This window comes from Balaenoptera physalus (genome assembly GCF_965194825.1).
Source record: "Balaenoptera physalus genome assembly, chromosome: 4".
In the NCBI taxonomy this organism is placed as follows: domain Eukaryota; kingdom Metazoa; phylum Chordata; class Mammalia; order Artiodactyla; family Balaenopteridae; genus Balaenoptera; species Balaenoptera physalus.
The window spans coordinates 41,397,915-41,417,688 of record NC_138891.1 but is presented as its reverse complement, the minus strand read 5'-3'; the positions used below and the strand labels follow the sequence as shown (position 1 = coordinate 41,417,688).

At 41.6% G+C, this 19,774-nt stretch overlaps 1 pseudogene across 1 annotated transcript; it reads right to left on the bottom strand.

Annotated features, from left to right (window-relative positions):
- Window positions 1-836: 836 nt before the first annotated feature.
- Window positions 837-15,011, bottom strand: LOC309660447 (cytochrome c pseudogene; annotated as a pseudogene). The gene is made up of 3 exons (XR_014268358.1): window positions 10,769-15,011; window positions 6,948-10,445; window positions 837-6,638 (listed from the first exon to the last, which is right to left on the bottom strand). The product of XR_014268358.1 is annotated as a cytochrome c pseudogene (transcript).
- Between the last annotated feature and the right edge of the window lie 4,763 nt (window positions 15,012-19,774).

Here is a 19,774-nt window from a genome sequence, read left to right as displayed (position 1 = left end):
TCTTGTTGATGACAATGGAACTTTTGGATCAAAATAGCTAGAAATCCTAATTGATAGTTTCAGACAAAGATGAGGATCTACATCAATGAGACAAATCTGTCAGTTTCTATATTAACCCACTAAAAAGCTGAACTCCCATGAGGATATATTTAGATAGCTCAAAAGATATTTACTGTTTTATCTGTATTATTTAAATGTATATATACATACTCAACTTCAGGAAGTGATATTTCAACATATCACTGAATAAAACACAGAGGTGCCTGTAGAATTCAGTGAATGGGAGTTCTTCCCTATTGGTGTGAGTCCTGGCTGTCTGTGCTTCTAATGGTTCAGTTATTGAGGGCTTGGAACACTTATGATTATACCTGAGCATCCCACCCCTGATTTATGAGGTCCAGGTAAGGTTGATTACCATGGCACTACTATATTTGTCTCATCCTGAGCAATATTCTCTATGAAATTACAGGTTTTATGTGCTCATTCTCTGCTGCCAGATATATGAATGTAAATACAAGACTGTCAAGATACATTTGTCTGAGTATCACCTAAAAGTTATTGGGTATCACACTTTGGGCAACACTTGTCTAGATGGAGCACCAAGTATGAAGGACTCAGTAGAGAAAGGGACAGTTGGGTTACAGCTAGAACCAGGTGGGTCAGGTAGGTTGAAGAAGGCAGTTAGGAGGCAAAGCCTGAAGGGGCTGCCCAGGACCAAGAGCATTGACCCAGACCTCTAGAGAAGGCCCTTGGGTAGGGAGGTGCTACCTCAAGAAGACAACAGCATTCATTTTTCCATTCCTCTGTTCATTCAGTTACTCATTCATTGAAATACCTGTGCCAGGCACTGGATTGGGCTTTGGAAAGAAAGAGTTGGAAGAGGTCAAACACCTCACAGTCTAGAAAGGAAAAGAAGAACATCAGTGATTACAGTTGGGTTTCAGAGTATTAGGGTGGGCGTAGTCAAAGACTGTAATGGAAAAAAGTATTGGCGGGGGCATTTAACTCAATGTGAACAGCTCAGGGAAGTCTTCCAAAAGGAGTGATGCTTGAATTGAGTCTTGAGGTATAAACAAAAGTTGCTGAAGTCCTCCAGAGGCTGAATGACAGAAGGACATCTGAATCTCAGAGAACAGTATGGTCAAAGTTTAGAGAGGTTAAGAAAGCATGATCTGTTACCCACAAATGAGACACTTTAATATAACTGGAAAAGAGAGTGAATATTGGAGGATGGTAGAGAAAGAGGCTGGAAATGGTAGGAAAGCATGAACTGGATGTGAAGGTTACTGGACTTGAATTTGAAGTTCAGAGAGAGACCTGAAAGATTTTAAGCCAGAAATGGCTGGATTATACATGTGTTTTATGTGTTGACTGATGTTGAGAAAAAGTAAATTCTGTATCAAAACATAACCTGAAGGCCTTAGCCAAAGTGCTAGACAGTAAGCAGATAGAGATTTGCATCATGTAAGAAACCATTTAAATCAAGGGATAGGGTAGTGGGCTGCTGAAAGGGCGTGAAGGTGCAGATGATTAGCATTGCAGATGTGAGGTGTTGGAAGAGCCACACACCAGCACAAGGAAATCTCCCAGGTGAGAACAAGAGTTTGGAAAGAAAGAAAGGGGAGGAGCAAGTGCTAAACTTCACAATGAATGCAGAGGATTGGCTGAACTTCCAGTAGGTAACAATGACAGGTAAGGTTGGAGAATGATGGAGGCATTCCTTCTCTGTGTATCTTAAGATAATCCATTGGATCAACTTTTATTTATATATCTATATTTTTCTTTTTAAAAAAACTTTTTATTGTGGAAACACTTCAAACATTTACATAATTGAATAGTACAATGAACCCCATGTATCCATCACCCAGCTCGGCCAACTATCAACCCACGGTAGTCTTGTTTCACCTATAATCCTTCTACTAGATTATTTTGAAGCAAATCCCAGACATCATATCATTTTAAGACAATGATCTTTACTCTTAACCCAAACCTGTGTCAGAATCATAGGATATGATGAACTTTGCGCTGTGGCCAATTAGAAAAACACTGAAAAGTCATAAATATGTAAGCAAAGTCTACTTTCTAATAAAGAGAAATTAATAAGACAATATGAACGTGATTTTCAGTTACTTAGAGAAATGGGTAAAACAATAATTTAGAAATAATGCTAATCTGGTAAACAAAGTTACTAGCAAAATCCTACGACATGAATTAAACTAATGAGGTTAAATATATGAGCAGGAAACAAAAGAAAATTGAGTTTAAAAATGTGTAAACTAAAGCATCAAGGAAATAAGGTATGAAATAACTATTAGACTGGAAAGGAAAACCTGAGAGCAGAAAGAAAGCTGGTCCGAGGGTGGGATGGGGCAACAGGTTAAGTGTAAGTTGGAACATAGGCTAGCTCATTTAAAAGAGATCCTGATTAGTTCCTCCACTCAGTAATTACTGAGCACTTGCCATGTGCAGGGCACTGTGGTGTCTCCGGAATGTCACATGCCTTTAGTAAACCATCTTTCTTGCTTAAGGAGAAAGCAGCAAGTGACCTGGGGGCAAGCAGCTGCACACACCCGATTCTGCCTGAGCCTCATCCAGATTCTTTATTAAACACCTGGCTTCTTGAGAAATAGAGGGAACTGGAAGGGGCTCAGAGGAGTGGAACAGAAAATAATTTGATCAGAAAGATCAAAGAAACCAAATATAAGGAATTTGGCTAAGCCAGGGCTCAGCAAAAAAATAAAAGAGCTATTCAAGGCATGTAAAGAGTAAAGCAAAATAAGAAGTATTGAGCTGGTGCACAGAGCATAATGGAGAGCCTCGGACAAACCCAGGGAAAGGCAGCCGCCGAGGGCAGGACAGCGGGACAGCCCAGCTGAACACATTCTGACGTCAAGCGGGCTTCTGTCCAATGGCTTCCAGAGGGTGGGCATTATTTTTAACCTTTCAACTTTGGAAAAGAACGTGTGCTGAATCAATCCTGCCCTGACAAGCAGGATGGGAAGGGAGGGGAAAAAGTATTTTCCCTCAAATGTAATTCATAGATAAGTTCTAATGCTTCTCACTCCCACAGAGATTTTTCCAGTCAGCAAAAATTTTACCAGTGAAGGCAGAGAGAGAGAGAGAAAGAGAGAGAGAGAAAGAGATTAAATTTTCACTTAATGTCTTAGTGGCCTTATTTTGGCAACTTTTTTTAGTTCTTGATCAGTTGCTTTCATTCAGGCTCTGGGTCTTTAGTTTTTGGGAGGGAATTAAATGCCTTTTATTTTAAAATATATCATACATACAAATCAGGGTATAAAAACATAAATGCACAGTTTAAAGAATAATGATCAAATGAACACCAGCATTTCCCACCTCTCCATTTAAAGTCAGATTATTTTGGTACCTTTGAAGCCCTCTGGGTGTCTCGCCCTAATCACATTTCTCCCTCTGTTTCTCCTTCTGACTCCTCAACATTATCCTAAAATTTAGCTTAACCCCTTGCCTTTCCTTAAAGTTTTACAATAAGGTATGGTCGAGAGTTTAGCTAAGCTACTCCATGGTATTGCTGCTTCAGCATCCAATGTGTTTGGCCAAGAGGCCTGTGGGGTACTTAAACTGATGCCAGCCCCTCATGTTATCAAGCACATGCCCTAGATAACAGCCTGCGGAGTCACAGCAAATGTGAGCTCCTGATATAACTCCTCCGGCAGCCCTGTGATAAATAGTCTCTCCCACCTCCCAGGGCCTTCCCCTTGTGCACCCCTTAGATAAGACCCCTGGGAGCCTACCAAAACCCTGCTCTTTTTGGTTCAAATAAGGTTTATTATTGTCATTACACCTCTGGTTGTATCATGGTCTCATGGTATGCTTTTCTCCGGTCTCAGGACAGCACTCATGAGGGCCAAAGGGACTCACTTCTTTACACAGTGAACAGAAAAACTAAAAATAATTGAGTTCATGACATTGGCTACTCAGGTTGCTTAGACAAATGGATGCATGAACCTTACATCGCACATCACCACACTGAAGCTGGAGACGTACTTTGTTCTTGCTTGTGGGCAACATTCTGGAAGAAACCCTCATTCAGTATCCCTCGGGGACGCCACTGGCGAACCCACACTTCTGGGGACAGCATCTCCCTGCCCCCGCCCTGCGGAAGCATCTGTTCAGCAGCAGGCCTGGTACAAGGAAGAGGCACGGTCAACCGTGTTTCCCTTTTCCTTTTGACCCCTTTCCTGAGTCTGGAATCACTCGTGCGTGGTCCTCCCTGATGAGGCCAAAGCTCATCAAACAGTTGGCCGCTGCCCAAAAGTTTGGACGCTGCACCGGATCTCAGTCCCCTCAAATCCAAACTCCTGGAACTGGACCAGCTTGGGTCTGTCATGCTCTGGGCCACCTCTGCTGGCTGCCTCAGCCCCCTCCTTTCCTCCCAGCACCATACCAGCAAGGGTTCACCATTTCTGGTGACTTGGCTAGACAGACCAGGGGGTTCATCCCTCATGGCCTTCCCTACGTACTTTAGCAATTCTAATTATTAGGCCAACGTGGTTATGAATTTTAAATAAGTGAAAGGATCAAAGTTTATGAAGACAAGACGTAGTCAGTTTTAAACTTTCTGATTTTTTTTTTCTCCCCGAGAACAGCTTAAAGAGGCATGAAGTCAGGAAGTAAGGGATCTGGAAATTCCTACTCAGCAATTTTATACCAGGTTTTTACAAATATAAGACATTCCATAAAGGCTAGGTAAAACTCTAGTATTTCTAAAATCCTGTGAAATTGGCATATCTCAGTGGAGACATAGGGTATTAGAAACTGTGAGGTCTGAAAATTATTGCTATAATTTCTAAAATTCCCTCTTCTCTCTTTTTAATTCCAAGAAGTCCAAGATCTTATGGGCAGAATATATGGCTTTTAGCAAAAGCTGGCTCTTGAGCTTTGAATTGGCTCGGGCTCGTTCTTCTCTATTTTTATATCCTCCCTTTCCATTCATTCAACAACAGACATTTATTGAACATCTAGTAAGTGAGTGTCAGGTATAGCGTTAAACCCTGGAGATTCAAAGAAAAAACCTGACATTGGTTCCTCCCTTTGAGGGCGGGGCGTTGAAGAGCTAGTGGAGAGAGAGAGATGCAAAGAAAGAAAGAAAGAAAAGCAGTAGTGTTCTAGGTGTGCTAACAGGAGCGTTCTCAGGACCCAACGGGGGCAGCATGAGGACAGTTATTAATTCAGACAGAGAGAGAAATAGGAGTTGGATGAGCTGGAGGTTTGTTTTGCAAGAGGCTTTAGGGGAGCCATGAAGACCTTGAGCTGAATTATGAATTACAGCCTCAAAGCACATCAGAGTCTGAAAGAGCTTTTGATCAACTCTATTTTGGAAGCCCAAGAAGGTGACCTTGTCCAAATTCACATGGCTAGTTGGTAGCTGGATCTGCTAATGCGAAACGTTTGCTCCTTCCCTTCCAATACGTGGTCCTGGTTTCCCCCTTTGCGGTCAGCAGTGAGGTGGCCCACCTCTTGCTGGACCACACCTGTGCCCAGAGGTGAAGGCAGAGCTTCCTTTTCCTTGGTTTTTACAGTTCAGTGAGACCACTTGCTTTTTTAATTCCTGGGAGCTTGGCTTATGTAGATTAGGTGATGGGTTTCAATAATTTGTCTTGGGGGGGATGGTCCTATCCACTTTCTGTGTCTCTTCTTCAGCTTTATCTAGAAATTGGAAGGCAGGATGTGACTGGGTGCGTACCTGGCTCCACCAGCTCTAGCTGGAGGCTGTGGTGTGTTGTTTCGCCTGCCTGCATCCAGTCCCCGGCGTTTCTCTGGTGACTACCCCCCCCTCCGCTCTCAGGACGCAAGGTTCTGGTGGGAAGACCCACCTCTTGACTTCCACACTCAGTGGGACCATTCACCCGTGCGCGGTGGCCTGAAGCCAGCTGTCTCCTCTCTCTTCATCTCCTGCCACCGCCGCAGCTCAGCCTGGGGGCCAGGAGGCTTCTCCCCCCAGGAATCTGAGAAGTGGGTTCTTCTGCAGGTGAGCTAATAGCTTCCCACATTGTTGCTTTGTGGATCTCTGCATTGGCAGGGACACTCCGAGGACAGTGTAGGGGCACTTCCGTGGGGGGACAGGAAGAAGAGATGGCTACGACGAGAGAGGAAGATAGCAGCGAGGAGGATTCTCTGAAATTGTGGAAGCTGAATTGCCTTTGTTGGGGAGTAGCTGATGCACCTGAAAACTATTGGCAAGGCTTTAATGCCCGAGTAAAATTAGTACTGAGATGCCTGCGATCTCTTCAAGAGATTTTGATGTTCACTTCATGTTCCTCTTTCAGCAGAAAAAATGTGGACTTGGTCCCTGTTATTCATGTGATTAGGAACCGGTTTCCTAAAATGATATATGTAGGCTAATTCCTATTGACCCTTCAGAGAGGGAAATCACATATTGTTATTCAAGAAGCGCATGTAATTTTCTCTCTTTTTACAAGCCCAAATCAAATAGATTACCTTCCCGAGCTATGAACAACTTGAAATGCACACAGATCTGTGAGGTTCAAGAGAAAGAGGATAAGGACTTGCATTTGAAAGAGCGAGGTCTGTAATTCGGTGCCGCAAAGATTCTCTTAAACGGCTGCAGAGGAAACCAGTGGATTCCGAAACTGTAAAATCTTTAAAGGGAAACAAACGATAACATAGGGTGCCATGAGAAATGGCATTTTATATTTATTTAAGCAGCCTTCTTCTTGAAGGTAGAAATACTTCTCAAAACCTTCACCATGACCCCCGTGCCCAGGCCACCATTGTCTCTACTCTGGATTACTGAAATAGCTGCCTGTTGAATTTCCCTGCTTTACCCTTGTCTCTTACAGTTCACTCTCCACTCAGTAGCCAAAATGATCTTTTAAAGATCATCTTTTAAAGCTTACAACTCTCCAAGAGCTTCTCACTGTACACAGGATAAAATTCAAACTTCTTACCCTGGCCTTGGAGATTCTTCAGGATTTCTCAACAGAGACAATATCTTCAGGACAGTATGAGCAGCACAAGTCTTCTCACGTGCCTCCATCCAAAGAAGTACAAGATGTTTAGCATCCCTGGTCCTGCCCACAAAAGCCAATAGTGCTCTGTCCTCAACTCCATATTTTGCACCCAAATCACCAGCTGCACATCTTCAAACACCACCTAGGTAGGGGAAGGAGGGTTGCATCACCCCAGGCTGAAAATCCCTACTAGCCTACTTGATCTGGCCCTTACCTACCTTCAACCTCAGGATCTTTGCATGGGTTCTTTTCTCTGCCTGGAAAAGAAGCACTCCCAGACTACCCAGTTTGGCTCCTTTTCCACATTCAAGTCTTAGCTTAACTGTCACCACCTCAGAATGCCCTTCCCTGGACCACTCCATCTAAAATAGCAATACATACACACATACACGCATACACACAGAGTCACTCTCACTATGTATACTTATGACAATACACAATTTTCTTCTTTGTTTACTTGTATATTGTCTGTCTCCCTTCTCCAGAATGTAAGTTCCATGAGAGCAGTCTGTTTGTTTGCTGCTATATCCCCAGAGCCTGGGGATAAATTTTTATAAATATTTGTTGATTGAATAATAGATGCCATAAAGTTATTTTTTCATTTAATCATGTACATAATACATATTAGGAAGAAGCAGAAAAGCATTATGAAACTCATTTTTTTAGATAAAGCACTAAGACACTAAAAATAACAAATCTCACACTGAATATTAGTGATGGAGGGAGAAACAAAACCAGAAATGTCATTGCCTCCTTATTAAGTCACAGTGGATTATTTCAGTATAAGGCGATCTATTAGGTCACACTGAAAGACATATAACATACAGAGACATACATAATTAATAAATTCTCTCATCCCTGTCACTTTAAGGCTAAATGTCCACTATCTATATACTAGCTGCATTTCATTTTACTTTACAAGTTATTATACCTTTTCAAATCTAGCCTCAAAAATTTAGATTCAGGGGTTTCCCTGGTGGCGCAGTGGTTAAGAATCCGCCTGCCAATGCAGGGGACACGGGTTCCATCCCTGGTCTGGGAAGATCCCACATGCCGCGGAGCAACTAAGCCCGTGCGCCACAACTACTGAGCCTGCGCTCTAAAGCCCGCGAGCCACAACTACTGAGCCCGCGTGCCTAGAGCCCGTGCTCCACAGCAAGAGAAGCCACCGCAACGAGAAGCCTGTGCACGGCAATGAAGAGTAGCCCCCGCTCGCCACAACTAGAGAAAGCCTGCGCGCAGCAACGAAGACCCAACACAGCCAAAAATAAATAAATAAAATAAATAAATTTTTAAAAAAATTTAGATTCACCCTTTAGAGAAGGGGATGAAAAAGGAAATAAGTGTTACTGTTCTCTGTGGAACAAATTTGAATACCCATCTCTCATCTGATTTCAGTAGCTGACAAAATTGATTCACGAACAAGGCATCGTGTGGGGATGGCAAATACACAGCACCTGGGTTCTCATTCTCCACTCCTGCATCTCGGCAGGTACAGCTCACCAATCCTAGTCCCTCCTCTTGCTGAGCACCCATTCCACCTGGGACTCTCCACACAGTGCTCCAGGCAGCGGCTACCAGTGAACCGGAGTTGACATACAAGGTAAACATCTATGTGCCAGACCTGGAATAGTGGAAAGAGCAAATCTTTCCAGATCAGTCTGAGTTTGAATACCATATCTGCTCTTTGTCACTGGTGAGATCTTGGTTTCTCACACTCTTTCTGTTTGTTTCATAACATCAAACTTGTAGGGTTATTGGGAGAGTGCAGATAATGTCTGTAAAGTATTTAGTACCATGCTTGTTACAATCAGAACTCGCTAAATAGTCGCACAGAACAGTGGTAAGGAGAAGGCTCTGTTTCACACCCCCATCCCCGTCCCCAAGAACAGAGAGGAGGTATTATCTTGGTATGTAGGAGGCGGTGCAAGTTCCTGGAAACACTAGAGTGAGACTGAGTGTTGGATGAGTGGTTCCCAAAGTGTGGTTCCGAGACCACCTGTGAGCTTATTACAACTTGCAAATACTCAGGCCCCAGCACAGACCTACAGATCAGAATCACTGGGGATGGGTCCCAGCATTGTGTGTGTTAACGAGCCTTCCTGATGCACGCTCTCTCTAGTTTGGGAAGCACTGCAGTAGGGAGAGGGAAGGTGGAGGGGGAATAGATGTGACAAAGTCAAGGCAGAAGCATGTCTGCTCACCTGGTGATTAAACAGAGAGGAAACAAGAAGTGCCGCCCCTCGCAGAGGCTGTGACCATGAGCATGCCCCACCCTAGTGGCCGCTTCCACAGGCAGGATAGCAGTTTGCTGCAACAAAGGACAGACCCAGAGCTCGCTAGGAGAAAATGGGCTTGTAGCACAAGCATAAGGATAACTTCCCAAATGCAGCCCCAGCGCAGGTAGACAACAGATGGAACTTGAAACGCTCCTTCCTTGAGCAGAGGTAGGTGGCCCTTGTTCTTGGTTGTTTCAAGAGCAGCTTTGACTGAAGGCAAGAAGCCGATCTAGACACTTTCTTAAGCTTCCCCAGCTTGGTGAATTCATGAAAGAATGGCATCTGACAAGCTCAACGTGCATGGGGGCAGTGGGGAGGAGGAGGCATCAAAGATGTGTCAAGAGATTCAGCTCCACCAGGATTTCTCTACTCTACGTGCTCAATCTAGACCATCGTGTTCCCCCATTCCGACTCTTTCTGCCAGTTTACCAGACACAGAAGTACCTCCCATGGGGTCAAAAATTATAAAATATTTTTAAAGAATGTAATCAATCCAAAGCCCTATGTGACCCAGCAGATTTTAAACCTGTTTCCAAAGTTAACCCCTGCAGCATGATGTAGAATGGCCTCAGCCCCTACTTTTCTTTGCTTCCACCTAACTTGAAACTTAACTTTTATTAAAAATTTAAGTCACACATTCTTGGACACATACTCATACTTGCAGATTGGTCTAAAGGGTGTAGACAAGGTCTATGGCCACTGTCTTATTAGTAAAGAACAAGGACCTTATTAGAGACCATCAGGCGTTTGGATCCAACATAATTACTGAGCTCGGCACTGCCAATTCTCCTGTCTTTCCCATAACCACATACGTGGGAATTGTTATCATTCCCACGAGGCAGACCACAGAACTGAGGCTCAGACACGTAAAGGAACTAAGCCAGGTCCCACAGCTACTTTAAGTGGCCAAGTGTGGATCCTAAACACCAGTCTCCTGACAGAGGCGGTGTTAATCCACCACTAGAAGATTGGCTACAGGGGTGACCTACCCTTAGGTCATTGTCATTGGCAGCTGTCTCATTGACAGCTCTCAACTCCCAGCTGATGCATGTGCTGTGATTTGTGCTTCCAATGGAATGTTTCTGCTGCTGAAATTTATCACCACCTTTCTAAGCTGGTGGAGAGAATGTTTCCAGATTAAAAATGTGTCCTAGGGCTTCCCTGGTGGCGCAGTGGTTGAGAATCTGCCTGCTAATGCAGGGAACACGGGTTCGAGCCCTGGTCTGGGAAGATCCCACATGCCGCGGAGCGACTAGGCCCGTGAGCCACAACTGCTGAGCCTGCGCGTCTGGAGCCTGTGCTCCGCAACAAGAGAGGCAGCGACAGTGAGAGGCCCGCGCACGGCGATGAAGAGTGGCCCCCGCTTGCCGCAGCTAGAGAAAGCCCTCTCACGGAAACGAAGACCCAACACAGCCCAATAAATAAATAAATAATAATTAAGTACCAAGTTTATAAAAAAAAAAAAAATGTGTCCTACACATAGCCCCATTGCAGGTATGGCAACCCTGCTCTTACAGTGGCCTGAAGTGAACGATGAAAATTCTGAGAGTAGCACTAACCACGTTCTTAAAGATAGCTGTGTGAACATGTTAGGAGGTTTTACAGAAAGGTAGCAATTAGTAATTATTGAACCACTTGTAAGAGGTGGCTTCTAATAACAACAACAAAAAAGTTCCTTTAAAAATGCTGTTCAAACTTGCTTTTGGATAGCCCACCTTTATTGAGATTCTGAGGTGGCTTACTATTGTTCTTCACGCATATGGAATAACTATACCATAGGAAGAAAACCAACAATTCTTTGTATTTCTGAACACAAAATAGGTAGAAGTGGGTTTGCTTTAAGAAGGACTTCTGATCAATGAGCCTGGTTAATAACTAGGAATGGATTTCCAAGGGAGTTGGGCATCCTTTTTTGAAGGAGGGTGGGGAGAAGGGGGTGAACTAGCAGTGGTTCTAAAATTGTGCTACAGAGCTGGTTTCCACTCTCAAAACTCATTTCCTCCCCCAAGGAACAATATAGTTTCCTAAGTCATAAAGAAAAAGAAGGAACTGTAAAATAATATTTATGGAGACTCTACTGGATTCTAAAGTTCCTTTAATAATTTTTCTTCTTTATTTATTTGTTTATTTATTTTTGATCCGTGACTTTGTTTTTAATTATCTCCAGGCTTAGGATCACATAATTTACAAATTTGTGCTGATGGTATATCTCCTCTGATCTTTCTAATGAGTTGGCAAAAGCACCATTGCCAATCATGCATATATGGCAATTCTACAGTTGCATGTGTTTTTGAATAGCTGTTTAAAAGACAATCCTGAATTATAACTTAGTTTGACTTGGTAAAGAATTCATAAGCAAAGTTTGCTGCGATAACTTGTGATGCTAAATTTTAAAAGCATTTGATCTTATAGATCACCTATGAAATGTGAGAAGTATTAAATATTCTTTATTTGATATTATACATAAACCACACTAAAATGCCTTTCATTAAGTAAAAGACAACATTTTAGATACAGGGAATTTTAATTTAATTGGCATAGTTAAGACCAAAAAGATAAAGTTGACATTGCCAGCTTATCTTCAGCCCTTGCCTTTAGCAGGCTAATGAACACAACGTGAAATGCAGGTGAGTCTTACTGTTCTATGAGACAGTGAAGGGATATCCTCTGTATTTAAATATATTAATATAACCAGTTATATAAATTTAAATATAAAACCAATTTCCTGTAGGTTTTGAGATGGTGTTCACCATCTCTGTGAAGAGTTGAACATCAAGTCCAATCATATCTTTAGAAGGGGAAAACAGGGATAGCACTTGCTGAGCTGGAATTAGTATCAAAATTCAAAAAGCTGATCATATTAATTGAACTAGGAGTCAATCTATATAAATCAGGGCCGTCCAAAAGAAATATCCTACCAGCCATTCATGATTGGAATTCTGGTGTATGAGGCCGATTCAAATATGGTACACATAAAAAAAAAGTCATGAGACACTTCTGTTTTGTAATAAGGCAATGGCCAACTATTACTCATTAGCAGCTTTTTTGAGATAAGCTATCAAGTCAGCCCCTTCTAATGCCTGTGAAAATCATTTTTGTTCCAGGGATGTACTTCTTGGGATTCTCCATATACCCCATCAGTGTCTCCTCTCCCCAAGAGATGCCTTCGTTCTTGCTGGCATCTGTGTAAGAAAATCCAGGGGCCTGACCTGTCTTTTGCCCAAACAGATCATGGAGATTTGGCCCAGTCTTATGTTTGCCTCTCTGTTCCATGGTATGGCACTAGGCCCGCTTCTGAACTAAAATCTTCTTGCCCTTCTCAACATCACCCATTTTTATTTTTTATTTTGTTTTTTTAAAAAAAATAAATTTATTTATTTATTTATTTTTATTCATTTATTTTTGGCTGCGTTGGGTCTTCGTTGCTGTGTGCGGGCTTTCTCTAGTTGTGGCGAGCAGGGGCTACTCTTTGTTGTGGTGCGCAGGCTTCTCATTGCCGTGGTTCCTTTTGTTGCGGAGCACGGGATCTAGGCGCGCGGGCTTAGGTAGTTGTGGCATGCGGGCTTCAGTAGTTGTGGCTAGCGGGCTCCAGAGCACAGGTTCAGTAGTTGTGGCCCACAGGCTTCGTTGCTACGTGGCATGTGGGATCTTCCCGGGCCAGGGCTCGAACCCGTGTCCCCTGCATTGGTAGGCGGATTCTTAACCACTGCACCACCAGGGAAGTCCCAACATCACCCATTTTTAGATCGTCCATTTTTCATGCAAGATACAAAGGTTCCTGCTTGTGAGCAGGACATCCTGCTCTCCAAGTCCAAGGACACGCAAGCCTGAGCCTGTGTACTGGTAGGTTCCTCTAATTCTAATGACATTGTTAATTATTTACTCTCTTTACAAATAAGGAAACCGAGGTTCAGACTGGCTGTGTAACTTGTCTAAGGTTATTGAATAAATGAAGGGACTGGAAATTTAACCCAGATTTGCTCAATTCCAGCTCCAATGGATCTTTCCACTTCATTGGAAAGTCCCTCCCAACAATGCACGGTTTAACGGTGAGGAAACCGAAGCACAGATAAAATAAATAGCTTAAGAGATGTTGTGCAGTCAGTATGTGATTGAGGGTCACTATGTGAAATGTTCAGGAAGCCACATCTTTTTTCCTTTTAGACACTTTGATTTAGCTTATAAAAGGTCACAGTCTGTTACTTTTAGAGATTTTCCAGCTTTGGGGATTGGATTTTATTTTTCTTGGCAGCATTCATATTTGAAAGCAGTATATTTGACACCGCTTTCTGGATTTAACTTGAAACAAAGGAAGCAAAATTATACCCACGCACCCTGCTCTCTTCCAAATTATGAACTCAAAAGTTAACTTTTTGCTCAGAACATCCGCGTTTCTGAATGGGTAAGGCCCAAGTAGAGCCCTTTGCTGTTTTTAGAGTCAAGAACAGATCTTCCTATTCAGCAAGCTATAATCCCCACTTGGCCCAGCCATCAGAAGTGAGAAAAGGGGAGCCCTTGCACTAACAAATCCCTGTTGATAAAACAAATCTTTTTTCATGAACATTCTGTCTTTAGAAAACAAGTAGATAGAGCACTTGTTAGTTAATAATAAAATGAATTCTTCAGTGACTACCCAGATGAATGAATATTTTTTAAAGGCATGGGGTATGTAAGGAATTTTAATCCAGCCTCCGTGTTCACTCCCCACACAACAACTGTAGAGAAACCACTGGCCTCTGAATGATGAATGGCCCCAGACTCAACCAAGAGGGAAAACAAGCCCAGTCCTATAATCTGGCATCTCTCTTTTTAAATTCCTGGGTGGACTTCTACTTCTACTTCTTTTTGGTTGTAGCTGATGAGTGGGCTCAGTCAAAGGGCTTTGCTAGCGCATCTTTAGCCTTTAAAAAGTTCTATTCGTTAATTCCAAATTAATATTTTAGGAGGCTCCAGGCCACAGGCTAAAAGAAGTCAGGAAACTGAATTAGTAAATGACAGAGCAGTAATCAGCTTAAATGAGACTTCTTCTTCCAGTTCTTTGCTTGTGGATGACACAGAATTTCTGAGCTTAGAAAAATCTCTTTTCTCTGCAGGTGGGACTGTGGGGATACCAGAGATGCGGTTCCACGATCACAGTCTTATCCATTTATTTTAGTCTTCCACCACAATACTCCACGCAGGCGTCCCCACCCTCACCCTGTGTTCTGTGCTGTCAAACCCTACTTGCTAATCAGCCAGGTTGAACGAAGGGTTAAGGCTGCAGCCTTCCATTCCAGTAGATGCTGCAAACATTCGCGTCCACTTTCTCTTCTGCAGTCAGCCCTGTAGCTCTGCAAAGCCTTCAGCATTTGCAGAAGCATTATTTCCTCCCACCTATGTCTGGTTTAAACTTGCAGCTGACCAGGTTCTATAGCTCAGAATTCCAAACGTAGCCCTGTGGAGTCTTACCTAGCATCTGTCCCTCTTCCTCTGCTGAATTTGTTTCCCCTGCCCTGTCCCGAAAAGCCTCAGGGCCTCTTGTAACCTGGATGCTTCCTCCCCACTGGAAGTTAGAAGCCTCCTCACTGGCTGCATCACTGCACATTTCCCTAGTAACCTTGTTTTTTCCCTTCAACTCAAACTTCTCCAAACAACACCATCTCTACTGACCCTGAATTTCTCTAGCCCTCTGTAACAGCCACGCCAGGAGAGAGACTGCAGGGGGCAAATTGGGGAAAGAAGGTTTGGGAACTCACCTGCACAGCTGCAAGGCTCAGACACAGGATGGGGCCGCCCGCGAACTTCCCAGGGACCATCTGCAGCCAAGTCTCTTGGCCTTAAAGCGACAGGGCACTTTTCACCATATAAGGAAGACAGTTTCACTTGTCTGCTTCGGGACCTGTTTGGGCAAAGCACCTCCTTCTCTGGACATTGCAGAGGCTTAAGCCTTCTGGGGGCATCTGGTACCTGTCAGTTTGAGAGGATCTGTACGTAGTAGGCAGTTTGACAACTGCTGGATAAGGCACAAGAATGGTGTTTGGCAGGCCATTTTCAAAGACCGGAAAACCCTTTATATGGGGCTTGCCCCCTACGGAAAGGGTTTACAGTGATTGGGAAGTCTTCCTCAATGACAAGAAAAGGCTCTGCTTCTATTTCAGGTTTGGCTTCCTGGAAATCAGTGATATTGCTCATCTCAGAGAGGAGAGGCAGTTGGACCCCTTTCCTTCGACACTGAGACAAAAGAGAGAGGACAGCAGAGTGGTGGTGGGAGATTTTGGTTGTTTCAGGCACGTTAGCATTGCTCCCTAAAAACAGGCGAGATAGCGATGATTTTGTTATTTCAGCTAGCAGAGGCCCTTCCTAAACAGACACACCCCCACCCAGTTCTCCACCAAAGCCATCTCCACTCCTCAGCACCCCTTTTGGGCCCCCTTGGCTAAAGCCCACAGTTGAAGTCTGAGTGCTTTTATCTTAACTGGCAGGGATAAGAATGTGTTTTAGCAAGAGCAAACATTTTCTGTGGCTGATATTCAAATGCAGGTCTGGCCTGTTGGTTTGAGGTGTATTGAAAGCAATTATAAAATGTTAGATTCTGAGAAAAAAAGTGGAGCTGAATTTAGTTATCAATTGGATGGTCACACACTTTTCTCTTTCTCTTTTTTTACCGTCATATATTTAATCAATGAACTAATTTTTTATTGAAGTATAGTTGATTTACAATGTTGTGTTAGTTTCAGGTGTACAACACAGAGATTCAGATATATATATATATATATATATATTCTTTTTCAGATTCTTTTCCCTTATAGGTTATTACAAAATATTGAGTAGAGTTCCCTGAGCTATATAGTAGGTCCTTGTTGGTTAACTGTTTTATATATAGTAGTGAATATATGTTAATCCCATCTTCCTAATTTATCATACCCCCCCTTCCCCTTTGGTAACCGTAAGTTTTTCTATGTCTGTGGTCTATTTCTGTTTTGTATACAAGTTCATCTGTATCATTGCCCGTCTCTCCCACACACACTTTTTTCTTCACCAGAAACTGAATATTGTCTCTTTATTGCCAGCTGACTATGCCTAATATTTGATGTCTGTACCATAGATTTCAGATGAAAAAAAATGTAATTTGGCCCCTGATTCTATAGTCTCATACTACCTTCATATCTTACCTTCTTACATAGATTTTGACTCTTTAAGGACAAAGGCCACTTCATATCCTTCCATACTCTGCTTAACACCTAGCATGGAACAAGCATAGAGCAGACTGGGAAATACTTATTGGCTTAAATCAGTTGAATGGAACCCAGGCTCTTTGTATAAGGTCTACCTACCCAGTTTTATGAATAAAATGGGGTTTTACTAAATTATTGTTATCAAATAAAGCCATGATTTCTCTTCCTGATCATCTCTTTTATAGCAACTGGTATTTGTTTTCCATGCCATCACATTTTCTTCAAGCGCAAAGGTTCAAGGAATTTCTTTAAAAGTAATCACTGTGATAAACTCTTTGACCCAGCAATCTGATTCCTAGAAATTTAATCTAAGGAAATAATTATACAGAAGCAAAACATCTGATAAGTAGAGATGTTCATTGCACTGCTGTCTGTAATAGCAAAAGCAAGAGATGACTTGAAGGCTCCAAAGTCATTTATACATCAATAATAATAGTTCACATTTATTGACTGCTCACCATGTACCAGGCACTGTTCTAAGTACTTTATGCAAATTAATTCATTTAATCATGACAAACCTGTGTGGTTGGAATTGTCATCAACCTCATTTTAAAGACCAGAAAACTAAGGCACAGAGGTTAATAAACTTACATTTGAACTGAGGTGTTTTGGCACCAGCACTTAGACTAGCATCATCCTATGCTCTCATCAGTGCCTATTATAATAGGCACTGGAATAGACAGAGTAATAAAATTAATCAAATGGCCTTCATGCAGCCATTAAAAATAATAATTATGAAAGCTCTATACAAACATGGAACCATGCTTGTGATATAAAGTTAACTGAGAGAAACAGAAGATAAAATACCTATGATTGTGAGTAGCTAACTATCTATAAGAAATGGAAGGCCATATGCAAAACTGAAAATAGCTGTATAGTTCATAGTGTTGGACTATGATATGATTTCTCTAAGACTGTCTTAAATGTTATTTACCATTTTCATTTTTAAATTAATAAAAATTAATTCTTGCTACAAAAACACTGACCTTGGCATTCTTTTGGCTCTTAGCTTGTCTAAACGACGCTATCAGCCTAGATTAGTGAGTGTCAAGAGGTTCTCTTGATGGTGCCATTATCCCAGGGGAGCTCTCTGCCAGCTGAGTGACTCACTGCACCTGGAGGTGGGGCTTGCATGTGTCACACGCCACACACCTGAGCTACCATTCAGTCGCCCTTGAACTGACTGTACGTCAAAGTGATACCCTACAATGTCCATTTTCACTGAATATCTTATGATTTGTGGACCTGGTAAGGATAAAGCATTATGTGATAGTGATGTTCAGGAAAGAAGTCTCACAAACATGTTTCCTTATGTGGGAAGACTTCCAGCGAGAGATTCTAAATCTGATAATGTTTATCAGTAAACAAACAGATATGTCTCAGAGGATGGGCTTATTTTAGGAATAAAGAGGGAAACTTTGGTGTAAATTAACTAGCAGTTAAAAATTATATGTATTGCTTAAAGCTGTTGAGGCTTGTATTAAATGAATATATTTATACCTTATAAGGTATTGCAAAATCAAAGAAGTTAAGCTATAAAAAGCAAACTGAAAACTTGCATCAGGAGGCATTAATATTTTTGTAGCTTTTGACTCAGTAATCATATTTTCTTTTCTAAAATTATTTCAGAGAATTTCTCTCATGGGAGAAGGGAAAAGAAAGGGAGAGGAGACCATGTGATTCCAAATGAATGTGTAAATAAATCAAGACTTAATAAACTTAATAAAATGCTTAAAGGAAAGTAATAAATTTTTTTCCTAATAAAATGTTAATAATGTAAACTAAAATTTATCTAGTAAAGATGTAGCTTGATCAAACTTATTTAATATTCTTTTTAACTAAATACATATCAAGTAATAGTATATTACCCATTTTGGAAAAGAAAAAATGAGTATAACAAAAACCAAACAAACAAAATAAACTAAACAGGTTGAGTAGAGTGGTTATTAATCCTCTTGTGGTCACAAATCCTTTGCACATGATGGTGAGAAGCATCAGTAAAGATATATCATTTTACGTGTGTTATTTTTATGTTCAAGCTTAAGGTTAAGATTATTCTTAGGAATGTCAAAGTTTTTTTTTGCAATTTACATTTGCTTTACAGTTTTATAAACTTTTTTTCCAAAAATCCATGGATGCTGATTGTAAAAAGTGAAAAGGGAAAGTTCCCTCTAGAGACGCCTGGAGGTATCTCTTAGGGGTTATGGTGGAGCCACAGGAACACGTCAATGACATCATTCCCCCCTCATGCAAAATCCCCCAGGAGCCAATACACACAAGGAGCTGCAGATTAGGAACCAGAATATAATGTTGCTGGTGGCTGTAAGAGAGCTCTGCACCCCACTAAAGAGTTGCTAAAGGCCAGATTGGAGCCAGGACTACATCAGTGACCCAGCTCACCAGGATTCACAGCCCAGACCAGAAACTTCTTACTCTCTCAGGAAGCAGCTTGGAAGGAAATAAGGAGGAGCAGGCTTGGCTCGGAGGAAGTGGATAAAATACTGTTTCACTCAGGCATCTACTATTTATGGTTTGATATTTTTCCTTCCATACACTTTTTATGCTTACACACAAAAATTACTACTACTACATACATAGTGCTACAATTTGATTTTCCACTTAATAACATTATAACATGAACAACTTTCTATGTTATGTATGGACTTATTGCATTCCTTTTAACATCTGCATAGTCCTTAGCTGTACCAAAATTTATTAAATATCTCCCGCTGATGGATATTTGTTTCCAATTTTTTATTATGAATATGTATTCACATTCTAAGTCGTAGATACTATAGAGATAGATAATGTTTTAGTTGCCCCCTCCATGCCATGCCCTTCTCTCCTTGTACGTGTCTACTTGTGCACATGGGCAGGAATTTCTCTAGGATATGAGTAGAAGTTGACAGCGGGTAGATGGGAATGACCATTTACATTTTGATACCGTTAACCTGAACAAGTATCTTTTTCAGGTCTATGCTTTTATTCATTTTATTGCTTAAAAACTTTTTTTTCTCTTGAAAAGTTAAGATATACGTATAGTAAAAACACTAAATGGCATAAAAAGGATATATAGCAAAAAGGTAAGTCTTTTCTACACCATCCCCCATTCCTTATCTCCAGTGGCAAAGCTTCTTGAGTGCTCCTCGAAGCACGTGTATGTGTGTGTGTGTTTACACATGACATCATAATATATCTATGTATATATGTGTATGTATATCTATGTGTGTATATCTTTATATATCTACACACGTATAGATATAGTATGTCA